The sequence below is a fragment of the Phyllobates terribilis genome, unplaced genomic scaffold (assembly GCF_046119375.1).
Source record: "Phyllobates terribilis strain yellow unplaced genomic scaffold, ASM4611937v1 Scaffold_499__1_contigs__length_1316695, whole genome shotgun sequence".
NCBI lineage: Eukaryota > Metazoa > Chordata > Amphibia > Anura > Dendrobatidae > Phyllobates > Phyllobates terribilis.
In genome coordinates, this window is record NW_027363259.1 from 569824 (window position 1) to 590978 (window position 21155).

The following is a 21155-nucleotide window of genomic DNA, read 5'->3' on the forward strand; positions in this document are numbered from 1 at the left end:
TTTTGCTTGTTTGTCGGATTTTGGGATGGACTCTTTGGCTTTGCTTTTCTTCTCCTCATTGGATTTTTCATGTTCAAAGTTGCAGAAGCCAGATTACAAGCTCATTTTGGTTCAACTTCAGCAACTGTGCATTGCATTGCCATGTAATGTGATGCAATGCTATCTTTCTAGCTCTCCCTTTTTACTTCCTTTTGGATAAACAGACATATTAGGCAAGCATTTTGGAGCTTTCACCTAAATAACTACAGGTGGTGAGATAAGCTGCACAATATAATTGACCTTTCAGTATATTGTTGCACACACACCATCTATTTAGCAAATGCCCTTGTTATCAACAGCAGCCTTTTAAACTCACCTGAGCTAACAGGTATGTGCGCTGGTTACTCTGCTGCGCTTAAAATTTCTTTTTTGGTTTGCTACAATGCCTTTTCTGAAACGTTGTCTCCTTCTGCTGGAACACTGACTTCTTTCATTTAATGCCTGCAGACTATAAAAGAGAACCCAACCCAAAAAGTTTGGTTGATTAGTCTGTGGCATTCTGTTAAACTGTTGCTTATGGCGGTCTCTGTGAGCTTCTCAGCGACATTCAGCCAGCCAGGTATCCTGCCTGCAGTAGATGGAATGTGGCAATGGAACGCTGGCTGCGCGTGTCATAATAGGCTCTGAGCCTTTATATACCTGTGCACAGCAGCAGCCACCTTCAGTCTGCTGCTGGACAGCCAGCAGCAGCAGCAGCAGGAGAGGTATGTAATCAGGAGCCCTCCTGCTAAGGGTAGACAGCTGCTCGTTCCACCCCACCCCCCGCCTTAATTGGTTCTCCTCCCTTCCAACGGTGTTGAGGCGGGTGGGAACAGCAGGGGGTGAAGGTGCTGTGTTTAAAGAGGTGGAGTTATGCAGATCTAAAACGCGTGGATTGCAGCAGCAGCAAGCCGAAAAGTGCAGGCATGTAAGGGATCTAGAGGTTGACAACATGTCTTCTTAACGGGAGTCCAGGAGCTCATCTCCACAAATGGACTTTTCAGGATCCTTGGGTGGCTCCGTAGTTTGAAACCAATTCTGGTTATCGCTTCTCGGCCTTTTGGCTAAGATCAAGTGTAGTATCTGTTCTTATCAGTTTAATATCTGATACGTCCCCTATCTGGGGACCATATATTAAATGGATTTTTAGAACAGGGAGATGGAAAAAGAGCTTGCTCTGTCCACTCCACGCATTGACCTGGTATTGCAGTATCTCTAGGACCGGTGCACCCCTTCTTTAATGCAGTTTCTAAAATCAGAAAGAATTGAATTCAATGTTTTTTGTTCATTTTGCTTGTTTGTCGGATTTTGGGATGGACTCTTTGGCTTTGCTTTTCTTCTCCTCATTGGATTTTTCATGGTCAAAGTTGCAGAAGCCAGATTACAAGCTCATTTTGGTTCAACTTCAGCAACTGTGCATTGCATTGCCATGTAATGTGATGCAATGCTATCTTTCTAGCTCTCCCTTTTTACTTCCTTTTGGATAAACAGACATATTAGGCAAGCATTTTGGAGCTTTCACCTAAATAACTACAGGTGGTGAGATAAGCTGCACAATATAATTGACCTTTCAGTATATTGTTGCACACACACCATCTATTTAGCAAATGCCCTTGTTATCAACAACAGCCTTTTAAACTCACCTGAGCTAACAGGTATGTGCGCTGGTTACTCTGCTGCGCTTAAAATTTCTTTTTTGGTTTGCTACAATGCCTTTTCTGAAACGTTGTCTCCTTCTGCTGGAACACTGACTTCTTTCATTTAATGCCTGCAGACTATAAAAGAGAACCCAACCCAAAAAGTTTGGTTGATTAGTCTGTGGCATTCTGTTAAACTGTTGCTTATGGCGGTCTCTGTGAGCTTCTCAGCGACATTCAGCCAGCCAGGTATCCTGCCTGCAGTAGATGGAATGTGGCAATGGAACGCTGGCTGCGCGTGTCATAATAGGCTCTGAGCCTTTATATACCTGTGCACAGCAGCAGCCACCTTCAGTCTGCTGCTGGACAGCCAGCAGCAGCAGCAGCAGGAGAGGTATGTAATCAGGAGCCCTCCTGCTAAGGGTAGACAGCTGCTCGTTCCACCCCACCCCCCGCCTTAATTGGTTCTCCTCCCTTCCAACGGTGTTGAGGCGGGTGGGAACAGCAGGGGGTGAAGGTGCTGTGTTTAAAGAGGTGGAGTTATGCAGATCTAAAACGCGTGGATTGCAGCAGCAGCAAGCCGAAAAGTGCAGGCATGTAAGGGATCTAGAGGTTGACAACATGTCTTCTTAACGGGAGTCCAGGAGCTCATCTCCACAAATGGACTTTTCAGGATCCTTGGGTGGCTCCGTAGTTTGAAACCAATTCTGGTTATCGCTTCTCGGCCTTTTGGCTAAGATCAAGTGTAGTATCTGTTCTTATCAGTTTAATATCTGATACGTCCCCTATCTGGGGACCATATATTAAATGGATTTTTAGAACAGGGAGATGGAAAAAGAGCTTGCTCTGTCCACTCCACGCATTGACCTGGTATTGCAGTATCTCCAGGACCGGTGCACCCCTTCTTTAATGCAGTTTCTAAAATCAGAAAGAATTGAATTCAATGTTTTTTGTTCATTTTGCTTGTTTGTCGGATTTTGGGATGGACTCTTTGGCTTTGCTTTTCTTCTCCTCATTGGATTTTTCATGTTCAAAGTTGCAGAAGCCAGATTTCAAGCTCATTTTGGTTCAACTTCAGCAACTGTGCATTGCATTGCCATGTAATGTGATGCAATGCTATCTTTCTAGCTCTCCCTTTTTACTTCCTTTTGGATAAACAGACATATTAGGCAAGCATTTTGGAGCTTTCACCTAAATAACTACAGGTGGTGAGATAAGCTGCACAATATAATTGACCTTTCAGTATATTGTTGCACACACACCATCTATTTAGCAAATGCCCTTGTTATCAACAGCAGCCTTTTAAACTCACCTGAGCTAACAGGTATGTGCGCTGGTTACTCTGCTGCGCTTAAAATTTATTTTTTGGTTTGCTACAATGCCTTTTCTGAAACGTTGTCTCCTTCTGCTGGAACACTGACTTCTTTCATTTAATGCCTGCAGACTATAAAAGAGAACCCAACCCAAAAAGTTTGGTTGATTAGTCTGTGGCATTCTGTTAAACTGTTGCTTATGGCGGTCTCTGTGAGCTTCTCAGCGACATTCAGCCAGCCAGGTATCCTGCCTGCAGTAGATGGAATGTGGCAATGGAACGCTGGCTGCGCGTGTCATAATAGGCTCTGAGCCTTTATATACCTGTGCACAGCAGTAGCCACCTTCAGTCTGCTGCTGGACAGCCAGCAGCAGCAGCAGCAGGAGAGGTATGTAATCAGGAGCCCTCCTGCTAAGGGTAGACAGCTGCTCGTTCCACCCCACCCCCCGCCTTAATTGGTTCTCCTCCCTTCCAACGGTGTTGAGGCGGGTGGGAACAGCAGGGGGTGAAGGTGCTGTGTTTAAAGAGGTGGAGTTATGCAGATCTAAAACGCGTGGATTGCAGCAGCAGCAAGCCGAAAAGTGCAGGCATGTAAGGGATCTAGAGGTTGACAACATGTCTTCTTAACGGGAGTCCAGGAGCTCATCTCCACAAATGGACTTTTCAGGATCCTTGGGTGGCTCCGTAGTTTGAAACCAATTCTGGTTATCGCTTCTCGGCCTTTTGGCTAAGATCAAGTGTAGTATCTGTTCTTACCAGTTTAATATCTGATACGTCCCCTATCTGGGGACCATATATTAAATGGATTTTTAGAACAGGGAGATGGAAAAAGAGCTTGCTCTGTCCACTCCACGCATTGACCTGGTATTGCAGTATCTCCAGGACCGGTGCACCCCTTCTTTAATGCAGTTTCTAAAATCAGAAAGAATTGAATTCAATGTTTTTTGTTCATTTTGCTTGTTTGTCGGATTTTGGGATGGACTCTTTGGCTTTGCTTTTCTTCTCCTCATTGGATTTTTCATGTTCAAAGTTGCAGAAGCCAGATTACAAGCTCATTTTGGTTCAACTTCATCAACTGTGCATTGCATTGCCATGTAATGTGATGCAATGCTATCTTTCTAGCTCTCCCTTTTTACTTCCTTTTGGATAAACAGACATATTAGGCAAGCATTTTGGAGCTTTCACCTAAATAACTACAGGTGGTGAGATAAGCTGCACAATATAATTGACCTTTCAGTATATTGTTGCACACACACCATCTATTTAGCAAATGCCCTTGTTATCAACAGCAGCCTTTTAAACTCACCTGAGCTAACAGGTATGTGCGCTGGTTACTCTGCTGCGCTTAAAATTTCTTTTTTGGTTTGCTACAATGCCTTTTCTGAAACGTTGTTGTAGCACCCTGAGGATTCGGCTGCTACAGGGGTATTGCACCTCAACCCAGAGGTGTGATATTCCACTCCCGGGTAAGGAAGGAGTGTGGAACTGAGCTCAGATAGACTGCATGCACTACATACATCCCATTCCAGAGGAGCAGGCCGACGGCACTCCCACTTAGAAATGTGCAGGTGCGACCGAGCCTGTTCCTGGCTGGAGTGGGAGGGGGGAGGAACATCCCATGTAGTGTAGGGGCAGATAGGGGGAGCAGTCTGGGTAGTGATAGGAGCTCATTGGGTGCTGGTCACCTGAGCTCACACATAGAGGGATATATAAGGAGGGCACCAACTAGGATCAGGGTCAGACGCAGAGAGTAAGTCAGATGCAGAGGACAAGCCTGCAGAAAGAGAGAGAGAAAGAAACAACAGCCCTGGAGAGAGAGTGGAGTAAAGAAGGAGACCCAGAGGGGGACAAAGAAGGGACCCAAGAACCCAAATAAGAACACCGGGTGAGGAGTCAGCAGAAGGGTACCGGAACCCAAGCTGGTGGGGGTAAAGACATTCCCCAGCCAGAGACCGGAGACCGTGGGCAGAGTCTGTCACGGTCACCCACTACATTCACCCTGAAGGCACACCACATGGAGGGTCAGGGAACCTGAGGCCAAAGGTTGCCCAACAGAAGGCCCGAGGGAGCTGGATTTAGGTGAATCACTGGTGGGGACGGCTGAAGGAAGGACAGAGGGAGAGCTCAGGGCCACGCTCCGGACTTGTTTGGGGGTTGGCCGGATCCAGGACCTGGTGGACGCAGCACGGCTCGGGAGGTCACTTGGAGCTAGAGTGACCAGGAACATCTGCAGTAAGTAAAGACCCTTAACTGCACTACCCGAGTCTGTCATCATTACCGGCTGCACCGCACCACCACAACCCCCATCCTCTGCGCCTGTCCCCTCTGAGGCTATACCCCTCCCGTTGGGGGTTATCCCACCAAGCTGCGCATCCACCATCAGCCTCAGCGGACCCTGCTGCAGCGGCGGGCACAGTGACCGCATCACAACGGGTGGCGTAGTCGACACAACGAACTTTAATAACATCAGTAAAGACTGCCACATAACCCTGAGCTTGACGCCCTGGGCACGGGACCGGGTCACAGCCGCTCGGACACTACAACCCCCCATCTGATCCGGTGCCGGGTATTCCCCTCAAAAAGGAATATGTCCCAGGGGGCGCGACAACTTTGGCGTAGTCGGCAGGATTACGTGCCCGCAACACCCGGGTACTGCGTGCCTGAAGAAAAGTGCAAGTTTACCTCAGAAAGAAGACTCCTGCCGGTTCCGGAGGGTCCACGCCATCGGACTCCATCACCAGTCGTTTCCCGCCGATTGTCCGCCATTTCCAGCTTGTTCCCGCCATCTGCAGAGTTTCCCGCCACTGGGAAGCGATTCCCGCCAAAACCGCAGATTTCCCGCCTTGGAAGAGCAGCGGACGCCATTATGGGCGTGCCAAAGGAGGGCAAGAGGCCACCTCCCATCGTGGGCCAGGACAGAAAATGGCGCCAAAAGTGGAAACCGCCCCCACCAACAGAGACTGTGATGCTGGAGGTGTCTGTCAGCGTGAAAGAACTCCCCCTGGAGCTGACAGTCACCGAGTTGCCCCGGGACCGCCCTCGAAGTGAGAGGAGACGAAAGAAAAGAGAAAAGATGGGTGTCGCTTGGAGGAGTCTAGAACGAGCGCACCCGGAGGCAAGGTGTCCAGAGCGAGAGCACCCGGAGTCGAGGAGAGGAAGAGTAGACCCGGGAATGGAGCGGCAGCAGAGCAGCACCGGCCCGCTGGCCAGGAGCCTGCAGAAGGAAGAAGGAGGAGAGCAGAGCAGCACCGGCCCGCTGGCCAGGAGCCTGCCGGAAGCAGAGCAGAGCAGCACCGACCCGATGGTCAGGAGCCTGCTGGAGTCAACAACCCCGCTAGGCTTAGCGGAGATCCTGGCGCAGCTTCCCCGAGATCGGGAGTGCGCGCGGAGTGCCCTGGAGGGCCTCGCGGGAAGGATGGCCCGAGTGCAGAGGGAGATCCTGGCGGAGTGGGGCCGGGAGATGGCCCAGCAAGCTGGAATCCGTCCACGGAACCCGCTCCCTTGGAAGAAGACACCGACTACCTCTGCGGATGACGCGGGAGGACCCAAGGCCGGAGACGGCGCAGAAGAGGGAGCGAGACGTATGGCAGCAGGTAAGGGGGACGCCTATACCCCATACCGGAAGACCACCCACCTGCCCCAGCTCCCCGTCGCAGAGCCCGAAAGTCCCCCTGCCGTACCCGAGACCGCCATGACACCGCCACCGACTAGGCCACGACCGGAAGCCGCCGACGCGACCCCAGTGACGTCACGCGTCGTGACCCGGAGCGTGGCGCAGGAAGAAGAGCCTCCGGCCTGGTCACAGGGCCTAGCGTTTCCGGGCGCCGCATCCAAAGCAGAGCCATCTACCTCCGCGGAGCCTCCGGCCTGGTCGCAAGGCCAGGTAACCCAGGGCGCCGCCGTCCTTACGGTGCCCTTCACCTTCCAGGTGCCCCAGGCCTGGCCGCAAGGCCTGGGCAGCCCGGGCGCCATCACCACCGCGCCCGCGCCCGCAATACCAAGGGTGCCACACCTGGGGGAGGACCTCTTCGGCCAGCTCACATGGCCGGACGGGCGGCCCTTCATCTGGCCCGAAGGGTACCCTGAGCTAGAGCGGCAGCAAAGACTAGGGCCCTTGTGTGAGCCCCTGATCCCGGCTCCAAAGCCCGTGACTCGGGTCTCGCCTCCACTCGAGGAAGCCCAGTTCGTGTGGGACCCCACGGGAGAAGATTTGATGGGGTTCACCGGAGAGACTCGGGCAGCTGCAGCAGAGCGTACCGAGTGTTGCCGTCAACAGCTGGCAGAGTTCAAGAGAGAGCGGGAGGAGAGGCGGGCCAGAGAGCAATGGGCCCGGACCCGCAGCGCGGAGCAAAAGAGCCGGACCAGAAGGGACCCCCGTGCAGCAGATCGTCCCCGTACCATCGGGACGGTAATAAAGTTTAATGCGCAGCATGGGTGGGGCTTCATAAAGGACCAGAACACCATGGGTGACGTCTTCGTTACCCGACGGGATGTCGAGTCTCACCTGCCAGAGGGTCACAAAGGCCGTGACCTCTACGTCGGTGACGAGGTAACGTTCACCCGGCACAAGTGTGCCAAGGGACCTTACGCCCTCCACGTGCATCGCCTGACAGAGGAGGAGCTGCGGTGTAGGGAGGAAGAGCCAGAAGACCCGGACGGGTTCAAGGCTAGGAGGTACTACGATTAAGAACAGTAGTAAAGAAAAACTGTATATAGTTACCCGTCGGGGTACACAAGTAACCGTGGCTGCTTTGAAGTATAGTCCCCGTTGGGACCAGTGAACAGTTTAATCTGTGTGTCCCTTACCCAAACCAGGCTGAGGACTGTGAGCAGCCATCCCTTTACCTTACCTGGCCGGGGACTGAGAACGGCCAAATTTTCCTGTAAATAGTTGCGCTTCCTAAGGCGCCCCCTACTGGTTTTATAAGGAACTGCTTTTCAAAAGACTGTCGCACTTTACCTGGTCACGAGTTGCACGGTGACCAGAGGAGGAAGAAAGAAAGAGACGACGAGAATGTTATTTATATAAATATATCTACTGTTTTATATAATGTTTTATATGTTTATAAAAATTTGTATGTTTTGGTGTTTTTGTCTTGGCAGCCCGAGGACGTGCTGTGGTTTACCAGGGGGGAATGTAGCACCCTGAGGATTCGGCTGCTACAGGGGTATTGCACCTCAACCCAGAGGTGTGATATTCCACTCCCGGGTAAGGAAGGAGTGTGGAACTGAGCTCAGATAGACTGCATGCACTACATACATCCCATTCCAGAGGAGCAGGCCGACGGCACTCCCACTTAGAAATGTGCAGGTGCGACCGAGCCTGTTCCTGGCTGGAGTGGGAGGGGGGAGGAACATCCCATGTAGTGTAGGGGCAGATAGGGGGAGCAGTCTGGGTAGTGATAGGAGCTCATTGGGTGCTGGTCACCTGAGCTCACACATAGAGGGATATATAAGGAGGGCACCAACTAGGATCAGGGTCAGACGCAGAGAGTAAGTCAGATGCAGAGGACAAGCCTGCAGAAAGAGAGAGAGAAAGAAACAACAGCCCTGGAGAGAGAGTGGAGTAAAGAAGGAGACCCAGAGGGGGACAAAGAAGGGACCCAAGAACCCAAATAAGAACACCGGGTGAGGAGTCAGCAGAAGGGTACCGGAACCCAAGCTGGTGGGGGTAAAGACATTCCCCAGCCAGAGACCGGAGACCGTGGGCAGAGTCTGTCACGGTCACCCACTACATTCACCCTGAAGGCACACCACATGGAGGGTCAGGGAACCTGAGGCCAAAGGTTGCCCAACAGAAGGCCCGAGGGAGCTGGATTTAGGTGAATCACTGGTGGGGACGGCTGAAGGAAGGACAGAGGGAGAGCTCAGGGCCACGCTCCGGACTTGTTTGGGGGTTGGCCGGATCCAGGACCTGGTGGACGCAGCACGGCTCGGGAGGTCACTTGGAGCTAGAGTGACCAGGAACATCTGCAGTAAGTAAAGACCCTTAACTGCACTACCCGAGTCTGTCATCATTACCGGCTGCACCGCACCACCACAACCCCCATCCTCTGCGCCTGTCCCCTCTGAGGCTATACCCCTCCCGTTGGGGGTTATCCCACCAAGCTGCGCATCCACCATCAGCCTCAGCGGACCCTGCTGCAGCGGCGGGCACAGTGACCGCATCACAACGGGTGGCGTAGTCGACACAACGAACTTTAATAACATCAGTAAAGACTGCCACATAACCCTGAGCTTGACGCCCTGGGCACGGGACCGGGTCACAGCCGCTCGGAGACTACAACCCCCCATCTGATCCGGTGCCGGGTATTCCCCTCAAAAAGGAATATGTCCCAGGGGGCGCGACATTGTCTCCTTCTGCTGGAACACTGACTTCTTTCATTTAATGCCTGCAGACTATAAAAGAGAACCCAACCCAAAAAGTTTGGTTGATTAGTCTGTGGCATTCTGTTAAACTGTTGCTTATGGCGGTCTCTGTGAGCTTCTCAGCGACATTCAGCCAGCCAGGTATCCTGCCTGCAGTAGATGGAATGTGGCAATGGAACGCTGGCTGCGCGTGTCATAATAGGCTCTGAGCCTTTATATACCTGTGCACAGCAGTAGCCACCTTCAGTCTGCTGCTGGACAGCCAGCAGCAGCAGCAGCAGGAGAGGTATGTAATCAGGAGCCCTCCTGCTAAGGGTAGACAGCTGCTCGTTCCACCCCACCCCCCGCCTTAATTGGTTCTCCTCCCTTCCAACGGTGTTGAGGCGGGTGGGAACAGCAGGGGGTGAAGGTGCTGTGTTTAAAGAGGTGGAGTTATGCAGATCTAAAACGCGTGGATTGCAGCAGCAGCAAGCCGAAAAGTGCAGGCATGTAAGGGATCTAGAGGTTGACAACATGTCTTCTTAACGGGAGTCCAGGAGCTCATCTCCACAAATGGACTTTTCAGGATCCTTGGGTGGCTCCGTAGTTTGAAACCAATTCTGGTTATCGCTTCTCGGCCTTTTGGCTAAGATCAAGTGTAGTATCTGTTCTTATCAGTTTAATATCTGATACGTCCCCTATCTGGGGACCATATATTAAATGGATTTTTAGAACAGGGAGATGGAAAAAGAGCTTGCTCTGTCCACTCCACGCATTGACCTGGTATTGCAGTATCTCCAGGACCGGTGCACCCCTTCTTTAATGCAGTTTCTAAAATCAGAAAGAATTGAATTCAATGTTTTTTGTTCATTTTGCTTGTTTGTCGGATTTTGGGATGGACTCTTTGGCTTTGCTTTTCTTCTCCTCATTGGATTTTTCATGTTCAAAGTTGCAGAAGCCAGATTACAAGCTCATTTTGGTTCAACTTCATCAACTGTGCATTGCATTGCCATGTAATGTGATGCAATGCTATCTTTCTAGCTCTCCCTTTTTACTTCCTTTTGGATAAACAGACATATTAGGCAAGCATTTTGGAGCTTTCACCTAAATAACTACAGGTGGTGAGATAAGCTGCACAATATAATTGACCTTTCAGTATATTGTTGCACACACACCATCTATTTAGCAAATGCCCTTGTTATCAACAGCAGCCTTTTAAACTCACCTGAGCTAACAGGTATGTGCGCTGGTTACTCTGCTCCGCTTAAAATTTCTTTTTTGGTTTGCTACAATGCCTTTTCTGAAACGTTGTCTCCTTCTGCTGGAACACTGACTTCTTTCATTTAATGCCTGCAGACTATAAAAGAGAACCCAACCCAAAAAGTTTGGTTGATTAGTCTGTGGCATTCTGTTAAACTGTTGCTTATGGCGGTCTCTGTGAGCTTCTCAGAGACATTCAGCCAGCCAGGTATCCTGCCTGCAGTAGATGGAATGTGGCAATGGAACGCTGGCTGCGCGTGTCATAATAGGCTCTGAGCCTTTATATACCTGTGCACAGCAGCAGCCACCTTCAGTCTGCTGCTGGACAGCCAGCAGCAGCAGCAGCAGGAGAGGTATGTAATCAGGAGCCCTCCTGCTAAGGGTAGACAGCTGCTCGTTCCACCCCACCCCCCGCCTTAATTGGTTCTCCTCCCTTCCAACGGTGTTGAGGCGGGTGGGAACAGCAGGGGGTGAAGGTGCTGTGTTTAAAGAGGTGGAGTTATGCAGATCTAAAACGCGTGGATTGCAGCAGCAGCAAGCCGAAAAGTGCAGGCATGTAAGGGATCTAGAGGTTGACAACATGTCTTCTTAACGGGAGTCCAGGAGCTCATCTCCACAAATGGACTTTTCAGGATCCTTGGGTGGCTCCGTAGTTTGAAACCAATTCTGGTTATCGCTTCTCGGCCTTTTGGCTAAGATCAAGTGTAGTATCTGTTCTTATCAGTTTAATATCTGATACGTCCCCTATCTGGGGACCATATATTAAATGGATTTTTAGAACAGGGAGATGGAAAAAGAGCTTGCTCTGTCCACTCCACGCATTGACCTGGTATTGCAGTATCTCCAGGACCGGTGCACCCCTTCTTTAATGCAGTTTATAAAATCAGAAAGAATTGAATTCAATGTTTTTTGTTCATTTTGCTTGTTTGTCGGATTTTGGGATGGACTCTTTGGCTCTGCTTTTCTTCTCCTCATTGGATTTTTCATGTTCAAAGTTGCAGAAGCCAGATTACAAGCTCATTTTGGTTCAACTTCAGCAACTGTGCATTGCATTGCCATGTAATGTGATGCAATGCTATCTTTCTAGCTCTCCCTTTTTACTTCCTTTTGGATAAACAGACATATTAGGCAAGCATTTTGGAGCTTTCACCTAAATAACTACAGGTGGTGAGATAAGCTGCACAATATAATTGACCTTTCAGTATATTGTTGCACACACACCATCTATTTAGCAAATGCCCTTGTTATCAACAGCAGCCTTTTAAACTCACCTGAGCTAACAGGTATGTGCGCTGGTTACTCTGCTGCGCTTAAAATTTCTTTTTTGGTTTGCTACAATGCCTTTTCTGAAACGTTGTCTCCTTCTGCTGGAACACTGACTTCTTTCATTTAATGCCTGCAGACTATAAAAGAGAACCCAACCCAAAAAGTTTGGTTGATTAGTCTGTGGCATTCTGTTAAACTGTTGCTTATGGCGGTCTCTGTGAGCTTCTCAGCGACATTCAGCCAGCCAGGTATCCTGCCTGCAGTAGATGGAATGTGGCAATGGAACGCTGGCTGCGCGTGTCATAATAGGCTCTGAGCCTTTATATACCTGTGCACAGCAGCAGCCACCTTCAGTCTGCTGCTGGACAGCCAGCAGCAGCAGCAGCAGGAGAGGTATGTAATCAGGAGCCCTCCTGCTAAGGGTAGACAGCTGCTCGTTCCACCCCACCCCCCGCCTTAATTGGTTCTCCTCCCTTCCAACGGTGTTGAGGCGGGTGGGAACAGCAGGGGGTGAAGGTGCTGTGTTTAAAGAGGTGGAGTTATGCAGATCTAAAATGCGTGGATTGCAGCAGCAGCAAGCCGAAAAGTGCAGGCATGTAAGGGATCTAGAGGTTGACAACATGTCTTCTTAACGGGAGTCCAGGAGCTCATCTCCACAAATGGACTTTTTAGGATCCTTGGGTGGCTCCGTAGTTTGAAACCAATTCTGGTTATCGCTTCTCGGCCTTTTTGCTAAGATCAAGTGTAGTATCTGTTCTTATCAGTTTAATATCTGATACGTCCCCTATCTGGGGACCATATATTAAATGGATTTTTAGAACAGGGAGATGGAAAAAGAGCTTGCTCTGTCCACTCCACGCATTGACCTGGTATTGCAGTATCTCCAGGACCGGTGCACCCCTTCTTTAATGCAGTTTCTAAAATCAGAAAGAATTGAATTCAATGTTTTTTGTTCATTTTGCTTGTTTGTCGGATTTTGGGATGGACTCTTTGGCTTTGCTTTTCTTCTCCTCATTGGATTTTTCATGTTCAAAGTTGCAGAAGCCAGATTACAAGCTCATTTTGGTTCAACTTCAGCAACTGTGCATTGCATTGCCATGTAATGTGATGCAATGCTATCTTTCTAGCTCTCCCTTTTTACTTCCTTTTGGATAAACAGACATATTAGGCAAGCATTTTGGAGCTTTCACCTAAATAACTACAGGTGGTGAGATAAGCTGCACAATATAATTGACCTTTCAGTATATTGTTGCACACACACCATCTATTTAGCAAATGCCCTTGTTATCAACAGCAGCCTTTTAAACTCACCTGAGCTAACAGGTATGTGCGCTGGTTACTCTGCTGCGCTTAAAATTTCTTTTTTGGTTTGCTACAATGCCTTTTCTGAAACGTTGTCTCCTTCTGCTGGAACACTGACTTCTTTCATTTAATGCTTGCAGACTATAAAAGAGAACCCAACCCAAAAAGGTTTGGTTGATTAGTCTGTGGCATTCTGTTAAACTGTTGCTTATGGCGGTCTCTGTGAGCTTCTCAGCGACATTCAGCCAGCCAGGTATCCTGCCTGCAGTAGATGGAATGTGGCAATGGAACGCTGGCTGCGCGTGTCATAATAGGCTCTGAGCCTTTATATACCTGTGCACAGCAGCAGCCACCTTCAGTCTGCTGCTGGACAGCCAGCAGCAGCAGCAGCAGGAGAGGTATGTAATCAGGAGCCCTCCTGCTAAGGGTAGACAGCTGCTCGTTCCACCCCACCCCCCGCCTTAATTGGTTCTCCTCCCTTCCAACGGTGTTGAGGCGGGTGGGAACAGCAGGGGGTGAAGGTGCTGTGTTTAAAGAGGTGGAGTTATGCAGATCTAAAATGCGTGGATTGCAGCAGCAGCAAGCCGAAAAGTGCAGGCATGTAAGGGATCTAGAGGTTGACAACATGTCTTCTTAACGGGAGTCCAGGAGCTCATCTCCACAAATGGACTTTTTAGGATCCTTGGGTGGCTCCGTAGTTTGAAACCAATTCTGGTTATCGCTTCTCGGCCTTTTTGCTAAGATCAAGTGTAGTATCTGTTCTTATCAGTTTAATATCTGATACGTCCCCTATCTGGGGACCATATATTAAATGGATTTTTAGAACAGGGAGATGGAAAAAGAGCTTGCTCTGTCCACTCCACGCATTGACCTGGTATTGCAGTATCTCCAGGACCGGTGCACCCCTTCTTTAATGCAGTTTCTAAAATCAGAAAGAATTGAATTCAATGTTTTTTGTTCATTTTGCTTGTTTGTCGGATTTTGGGATGGACTCTTTGGCTCTGCTTTTCTTCTCCTCATTGGATTTTTCATGTTCAAAGTTGCAGAAGCCAGATTACAAGCTCATTTTGGTTCAACTTCAGCAACTGTGCATTGCATTGCCATGTAATGTGATGCAATGCTATCTTTCTAGCTCTCCCTTTTTACTTCCTTTTGGATTAACAGACATATTAGGCAAGCATTTTGGAGCTTTCACCTAAATAACTACAGGTGGTGAGATAAGCTGCACAATATAATTGACCTTTCAGTATATTGTTGCACACACACCATCTATTTAGCAAATGCCCTTGTTATCAACAGCAGCCTTTTAAACTCACCTGAGCTAACAGGTATGTGCGCTGGTTACTCTGCTGCGCTTAAAATTTCTTTTTTGGTTTGCTACAATGCCTTTTCTGAAACGTTGTCTCCTTCTGCTGGAACACTGACTTCTTTCATTTAATGCCTGCAGACTATAAAAGAGAACCCAACCCAAAAAGTTTGGTTGATTAGTCTGTGGCATTCTGTTAAACTGTTGCTTATGGCTGTCTCTGTGAGCTTCTCAGCGACATTCAGCCAGCCAGGTATCCTGCCTGCAGTAGATGGAATGTGGCAATGGAACGCTGGCTGCGCGTGTCATAATAGGCTCTGAGCCTTTATATACCTGTGCACAGAAGCAGCCACCTTCAGTCTGCTGCTGGACAGCCAGCAGCAGCAGCAGCAGGAGAGGTATGTAATCAGGAGCCCTCCTGCTAAGGGTAGACAGCTGCTCGTTCCACCCCACCCCCCGCCTTAATTGGTTCTCCTCCCTTCCAACGGTGTTGAGGCGGGTGGGAACAGCAGGGGGTGAAGGTGCTGTGTTTAAAGAGGTGGAGTTATGCAGATCTAAAACGCGTGGATTGCAGCAGCAGCAAGCCGAAAAGTGCAGGCATGTAAGGGATCTAGAGGTTGACAACATGTCTTCTTAACGGGAGTCCAGGAGCTCATCTCCACAAATGGACTTTTTAGGATCCTTGGGTGGCTCCGTAGTTTGAAACCAATTCTGGTTATCGCTTCTCGGCCTTTTGGCTAAGATCAAGTGTAGTATCTGATCTTATCAGTTTAATATCTGATACGTCCCCTATCTGGGGACCATATATTAAATGGATTTTTAGAACAGGGAGATGGAAAAAGAGCTTGCTCTGTCCACTCCACGCATTGACCTGGTATTGCAGTATCTCCAGGACCGGTGCACCCCTTCTTTAATGCAGTTTCTAAAATCAGAAAGAATTGAATTCAATGTTTTTTGTTCATTTTGCTTGTTTGTCGGATTTTGGGATGGACTCTTTGGCTCTGCTTTTCTTCTCCTCATTGGATTTTTCATGTTCAAAGTTGCAGAAGCCAGATTACAAGCTCATTTTGGTTCAACTTCAGCAACTGTGCATTGCATTGCCATGTAATGTGATGCAATGCTATCTTTCTAGCTCTCCCTTTTTACTTCCTTTTGGATAAACAGACATATTAGGCAAGCATTTTGGAGCTTTCACCTAAATAACTACAGGTGGTGAGATAAGCTGCACAATATAATTGACCTTTCAGTATATTGTTGCACACACACCATCTATTTAGCAAATGCCCTTGTTATCAACAGCAGCCTTTTAAACTCACCTGAGCTAACAGGTATGTGCGCTGGTTACTCTGCTGCGCTTAAAATTTCTTTTTTGGTTTGCTACAATGCCTTTTCTGAAACGTTGTCTCCTTCTGCTGGAACACTGACTTCTTTCATTTAATGCCTGCAGACTATAAAAGAGAACCCAACCCAAAAAGTTTGGTTGATTAGTCTGTGGCATTCTGTTAAACTGTTGCTTATGGCGGTCTCTGTGAGCTTCTCAGCGACATTCAGCCAGCCAGGTATCCTGCCTGCAGTAGATGGAATGTGGCAATGGAACGCTGGCTGCGCGTGTCATAATAGGCTCTGAGCCTTTATATACCTGTGCACAGCAGCAGCCACCTTCAGTCTGCTGCTGGACAGCCAGCAGCAGCAGCAGCAGGAGAGGTATGTAATCAGGAGCCCTCCTGCTAAGGGTAGACAGCTGCTCGTTCCACCCCACCCCCCGCCTTAATTGGTTCTCCTCCCTTCCAACGGTGTTGAGGCGGGTGGGAACAGCAGGGGGTGAAGGTGCTGTGTTTAAAGAGGTGGAGTTATGCAGATCTAAAACGCGTGGATTGCAGCAGCAGCAAGCCGAAAAGTGCAGGCATGTAAGGGATCTAGAGGTTGACAACATGTCTTCTTAACGGGAGTCCAGGAGCTCATCTCCACAAATGGACTTTTTAGGATCCTTGGGTGGCTCCGTAGTTTGAAACCAATTCTGGTTATCGCTTCTCGGCCTTTTGGCTAAGATCAAGTGTAGTATCTGTTCTTATCAGTTTAATATCTGATACGTCCCCTATCTGGGGACCATATATTAAATGGATTTTTAGAACAGGGAGATGGAAAAAGAGCTTGCTCTGTCCACTCCACGCATTGACCTGGTATTGCAGTATCTCCAGGACCGGTGCACCCCTTCTTTAATGCAGTTTCTAAAATCAGAAAGAATTGAATTCAATGTTTTTTGTTCATTTTGCTTGTTTGTCGGATTTTGGGATGGACTCTTTGGCTCTGCTTTTCTTCTCCTCATTGGATTTTTCATGTTCAAAGTTGCAGAAGCCAGATTACAAGCTCATTTTGGTTCAACTTCAGCAACTGTGCATTGCATTGCCATGTAATGTGATGCAATGCTATCTTTCTAGCTCTCCCTTTTTACTTCCTTTTGGATAAACAGACATATTAGGCAAGCATTTTGGAGCTTTCACCTAAATAACTACAGGTGGTGAGATAAGCTGCACAATATAATTGACCTTTCAGTATATTGTTGCACACACACCATCTATTTAGCAAATGCCCTTGTTATCAACAGCAGCCTTTTAAACTCACCTGAGCTAACAGGTATGTGCGCTGGTTACTCTGCTGCGCTTAAAATTTCTTTTTTGGTTTGCTACAATGCCTTTTCTGAAACGTTGTCTCCTTCTGCTGGAACACTGACTTCTTTCATTTAATGCCTGCAGACTATAAAAGAGAACCCAACCCAAAAAGTTTGGTTGATTAGTCTGTGGCATTCTGTTAAACTGTTGCTTATGGCGGTCTCTGTGAGCTTCTCAGCGACATTCAGCCAGCCAGGTATCCTGCCTGCAGTAGATGGAATGTGGCAATGGAACGCTGGCTGCGCGTGTCATAATAGGCTCTGAGCCTTTATATACCTGTGCACAGCAGCAGCCACCTTCAGTCTGCTGCTGGACAGCCAGCAGCAGCAGCAGCAGGAGAGGTATGTAATCAGGAGCCCTCCTGCTAAGGGTAGACAGCTGCTCGTTCCACCCCACCCCCCGCCTTAATTGGTTCTCCTCCCTTCCAACGGTGTTGAGGCGGGTGGGAACAGCAGGGGGTGAAGGTGCTGTGTTTAAAGAGGTGGAGTTATGCAGATCTAAAACGCGTGGATTGCAGCAGCAGCAAGCCGAAAAGTGCAGGCATGTAAGGGATCTAGAGGTTGACAACATGTCTTCTTAACGGGAGTCCAGGAGCTCATCTCCACAAATGGACTTTTTAGGATCCTTGGGTGGCTCCGTAGTTTGAAACCAATTCTGGTTATCGCTTCTCGGCCTTTTGGCTAAGATCAAGTGTAGTATCTGTTCTTATCAGTTTAATATCTGATACGTCCCCTATCTGGGGACCATATATTAAATGGATTTTTAGAACAGGGAGATGGAAAAAGAGCTTGCTCTGTCCACTCCACGCATTGACCTGGTATTGCAGTATCTCCAGGACCGGTGCACCCCTTCTTTAATGCAGTTTCTAAAATCAGAAAGAATTGAATTCAATGTTTTTTGTTCATTTTGCTTGTTTGTCGGATTTTGGGATGGACTCTTTGGCTCTGCTTTTCTTCTCCTCATTGGATTTTTCATGTTCAAAGTTGCAGAAGCCAGATTACAAGCTCATTTTGGTTCAACTTCAGCAACTGTGCATTGCATTGCCATGTAATGTGATGCAATGCTATCTTTCTAGCTCTCCCTTTTTACTTCCTTTTGGATAAACAGACATATTAGGCAAGCATTTTGGAGCTTTCACCTAAATAACTACAGGTGGTGAGATAAGCTGCACAATATAATTGACCTTTCAGTATATTGTTGCACACACACCATCTATTTAGCAAATGCCCTTGTTATCAACAGCAGCCTTTTAAACTCACCTGAGCTAACAGGTATGTGCGCTGGTTACTCTGCTGCGCTTAAAATTTCTTTTTTGGTTTGCTACAATGCCTTTTCTGAAACGTTGTCTCCTTCTGCTGGAACACTGACTTCTTTCATTTAATGCCTGCAGACTATAAAAGAGAACCCAACCCAAAAAGTTTGGTTGATTAGTCTGTGGCATTCTGTTAAACTGTTGCTTATGGCGGTCTCTGTGAGCTTCTCAGCGACATTCAGCCAGCCAGGTATCCTGCCTGCAGTAGATGGAATGTGGCAATGGAACGCTGGCTGCGCGTGTCATAATAGGCTCTGAGCCTTTATATACCTGTGCACAGCAGCAGCCACCTTCAGTCTGCTGCTGGACAGCCAGCAGCAGCAGCAGCAGGAGAGGTATGTAATCAGGAGCCCTCCTGCTAAGGGTAGACAGCTGCTCGTTCCACCCCACCCCCCGCCTTAATTGGTTCTCCTCCCTTCCAACGGTGTTGAGGCGGGTGGGAACAGCAGGGGGTGAAGGTGCTGTGTTTAAAGAGGTGGAGTTATGCAGATCTAAAACGCGTGGATTGCAGCAGCAGCAGCAAGCCGAAAAGTGCAGGCATGTAAGGGATCTAGAGGTTGACAACATGTCTTCTTAACGGGAGTCCAGGAGCTCATCTCCACAAATGGACTTTTTAGGATCCTTGGGTGGCTCCGTAGTTTGAAACCAATTCTGGTTATCGCTTCTCGGCCTTTTGGCTAAGATCAAGTGTAGTATCTGTTCTTATCAGTTTAATATCTGATACGTCCCCTATCTGGGGACCATATATTAAATGCATTTTTAGAACAGGGAGATGGAAAAAGAGCTTGCTCTGTCCACTCCACGCATTGACCTGGTATTGCAGTATCTCCAGGACCGGTGCACCCCTTCTTTAATGCAGTTTCTAAAATCAGAAAGAATTGAATTCAATGTTTTTTGTTCATTTTGCTTGTTTGTCGGATTTTGGGATGGACTCTTTGGCTCTGCTTTTCTTCTCCTCATTGGATTTTTCATGTTCAAAGTTGCAGAAGCCAGATTACAAGCTCATTTTGGTTCAACTTCAGCAACTGTGCATTGCATTGCCATGTAATGTGATGCAATGCTATCTTTCTAGCTCTCCCTTTTTACTTCCTTTTGGATAAACAGACATATTAGGCAAGCATTTTGGAGCTTTCACCTAAATAACTACAGGTGGTGAGATAAGCTGCACAATATAATTGACCTTTCAGTATATTGTTGCACACACACCATCTATTTAGCAAATGCCCTTGTTATCAACAGCAGCCTTTTAAACTCACCTGAGCTAACAGGTATGTGCGCTGGTTACTCTGCTGCGCTTAAAATTTCTTTTTTGGTTTGCTACAATGCCTTTTCTGAAACGTTGTCTCCTTCTGCTGGAACACTGACTTCTTTCATTTAATGCCTGCAGACTATAAAAGAGAACCCAACCCAAAAAGTTTGGTTGATTAGTCTGTGGCATTCTGTTAAACTGTTGCTTATGGCGGTCTCTGTGAGCTTCTCAGCGACATTCAGCCAGCCAGGTATCCTGCCTGCAGTAGATGGAATGTGGCAATGGAACGCTGGCTGCGCGTGTCATAATAGGCTCTGAGCCTTTATATACCTGTGCACAGCAGCAGCCACCTTCAGTCTGCTGCTGGACAGCCAGCAGCAGCAGCAGCAGGAGAGGTATGTAATCAGGAGCCCTCCTGCTAAGGGTAGACAGCTGCTCGTTCCACCCCACCCCCCGCCTTAATTGGTTCTCCTCCCTTCCAACGGTGTTGAGGCGGGTGGGAACAGCAGGGGGTGAAGGTGCTGTGTTTAAAGAGGTGGAGTTATGCAGATCTAAAACGCGTGGATTGCAGCAGCAGCAAGCCGAAAAGTGCAGGCATGTAAGGGATCTAGAGGTTGACAACATGTCTTCTTAACGGGAGTCCAGGAGCTCATCTCCACAAATGGACTTTTTAGGATCCTTGGGTGGCTCCGTAGTTTGAAACCAATTCTGGTTATCGCTTCTCGGCCTTTTGGCTAAGATCAAGTGTAGTATCTGTTCTTATCAGTTTAATATCTGATACGTCCCCTATCTGGGGACCATATATTAAATGGATTTTTAGAACAGGGAGATGGAAATAGAGCTTGCTCTGTCCACTCCACGCATTGACCTGGTATTGCAGTATCTCCAGGACCGGTGCACCCCTTCTTTAATGCAGTTTCTAAAATCAGAAAGAATTGAATTCAATGTTTTTTGTTCATTTTGCTTGTTTGTCGGATTTTGGGATGGACTCTTTGGCTCTGCTTTTCTTCTCCTCATTGGATTTTTCATGTTCAAAGTTGCAGAAGCCAGATTACAAGCTCATTTTGGTTCAACTTCAGCAACTGTGCATTGCATTGCCATGTAATGTGATGCAATGCTATCTTTCTAGCTCTCCCTTTTTACTTCCTTTTGGATAAACAGACATATTAGGCAAGCATTTTGGAGCTTTCACCTAAATAACTACAGGTGGTGAGATAAGCTGCACAATATAATTGACCTTTCAGTATATTGTTGCACACACACCATCTATTTAGCAAATGCCCTTGTTATCAACAGCAGCCTTTTAAACTCACCTGAGCTAACAGGTATGTGCGCTGGTTACTCTGCTGCCCTTAAAATTTCTTTTTTGGTTTGCTACAATGCCTTTTCTGAAACGTTGTCTCCTTCTGCTGGAACACTGACTTCTTTCATTTAATGCCTGCAGACTATAAAAGAGAACCCAACCCAAAAAGTTTG

At 48.0% G+C, this 21155-nt stretch overlaps 12 non-coding genes across 12 annotated transcripts; all 12 read left to right on the plus strand.

The window, feature by feature from the left end:
* Positions 1-1062: 1062 nt before the first annotated feature.
* LOC141230157 (U2 spliceosomal RNA) lies at positions 1063-1253 on the plus strand. Its single transcript, XR_012296713.1, has one exon. It is a non-coding gene; the product is annotated as a U2 spliceosomal RNA (small nuclear RNA).
* A 1115-nt stretch (positions 1254-2368) lies between these two features.
* Positions 2369-2559, plus strand: LOC141230620 (U2 spliceosomal RNA). Its single transcript, XR_012297076.1, has one exon. It is a non-coding gene; the product is annotated as a U2 spliceosomal RNA (small nuclear RNA).
* A 1115-nt stretch (positions 2560-3674) lies between these two features.
* On the plus strand, positions 3675-3865 carry LOC141230212 (U2 spliceosomal RNA). The gene has a single exon (XR_012296766.1). It is a non-coding gene; the product is annotated as a U2 spliceosomal RNA (small nuclear RNA).
* A 6076-nt stretch (positions 3866-9941) lies between these two features.
* Positions 9942-10132, plus strand: LOC141230621 (U2 spliceosomal RNA). Its single transcript, XR_012297077.1, has one exon. It is a non-coding gene; the product is annotated as a U2 spliceosomal RNA (small nuclear RNA).
* A 1115-nt stretch (positions 10133-11247) lies between these two features.
* Positions 11248-11438, plus strand: LOC141230622 (U2 spliceosomal RNA). The gene has a single exon (XR_012297078.1). It is a non-coding gene; the product is annotated as a U2 spliceosomal RNA (small nuclear RNA).
* A 1115-nt stretch (positions 11439-12553) lies between these two features.
* LOC141230231 (U2 spliceosomal RNA) lies at positions 12554-12744 on the plus strand. Its single transcript, XR_012296784.1, has one exon. It is a non-coding gene; the product is annotated as a U2 spliceosomal RNA (small nuclear RNA).
* A 1116-nt stretch (positions 12745-13860) lies between these two features.
* Positions 13861-14051, plus strand: LOC141230232 (U2 spliceosomal RNA). Its single transcript, XR_012296785.1, has one exon. It is a non-coding gene; the product is annotated as a U2 spliceosomal RNA (small nuclear RNA).
* Positions 14052-15166: 1115 nt separating this feature from the next.
* On the plus strand, positions 15167-15357 carry LOC141230201 (U2 spliceosomal RNA). Its single transcript, XR_012296755.1, has one exon. It is a non-coding gene; the product is annotated as a U2 spliceosomal RNA (small nuclear RNA).
* Positions 15358-16472: 1115 nt separating this feature from the next.
* LOC141230623 (U2 spliceosomal RNA) lies at positions 16473-16663 on the plus strand. Its single transcript, XR_012297079.1, has one exon. It is a non-coding gene; the product is annotated as a U2 spliceosomal RNA (small nuclear RNA).
* Positions 16664-17778: 1115 nt separating this feature from the next.
* On the plus strand, positions 17779-17969 carry LOC141230625 (U2 spliceosomal RNA). The gene has a single exon (XR_012297080.1). It is a non-coding gene; the product is annotated as a U2 spliceosomal RNA (small nuclear RNA).
* Positions 17970-19087: 1118 nt separating this feature from the next.
* On the plus strand, positions 19088-19278 carry LOC141230942 (U2 spliceosomal RNA). The gene has a single exon (XR_012297388.1). It is a non-coding gene; the product is annotated as a U2 spliceosomal RNA (small nuclear RNA).
* A 1115-nt stretch (positions 19279-20393) lies between these two features.
* LOC141230465 (U2 spliceosomal RNA) lies at positions 20394-20584 on the plus strand. Its single transcript, XR_012296926.1, has one exon. It is a non-coding gene; the product is annotated as a U2 spliceosomal RNA (small nuclear RNA).
* Positions 20585-21155: the final 571 nt, after the last annotated feature.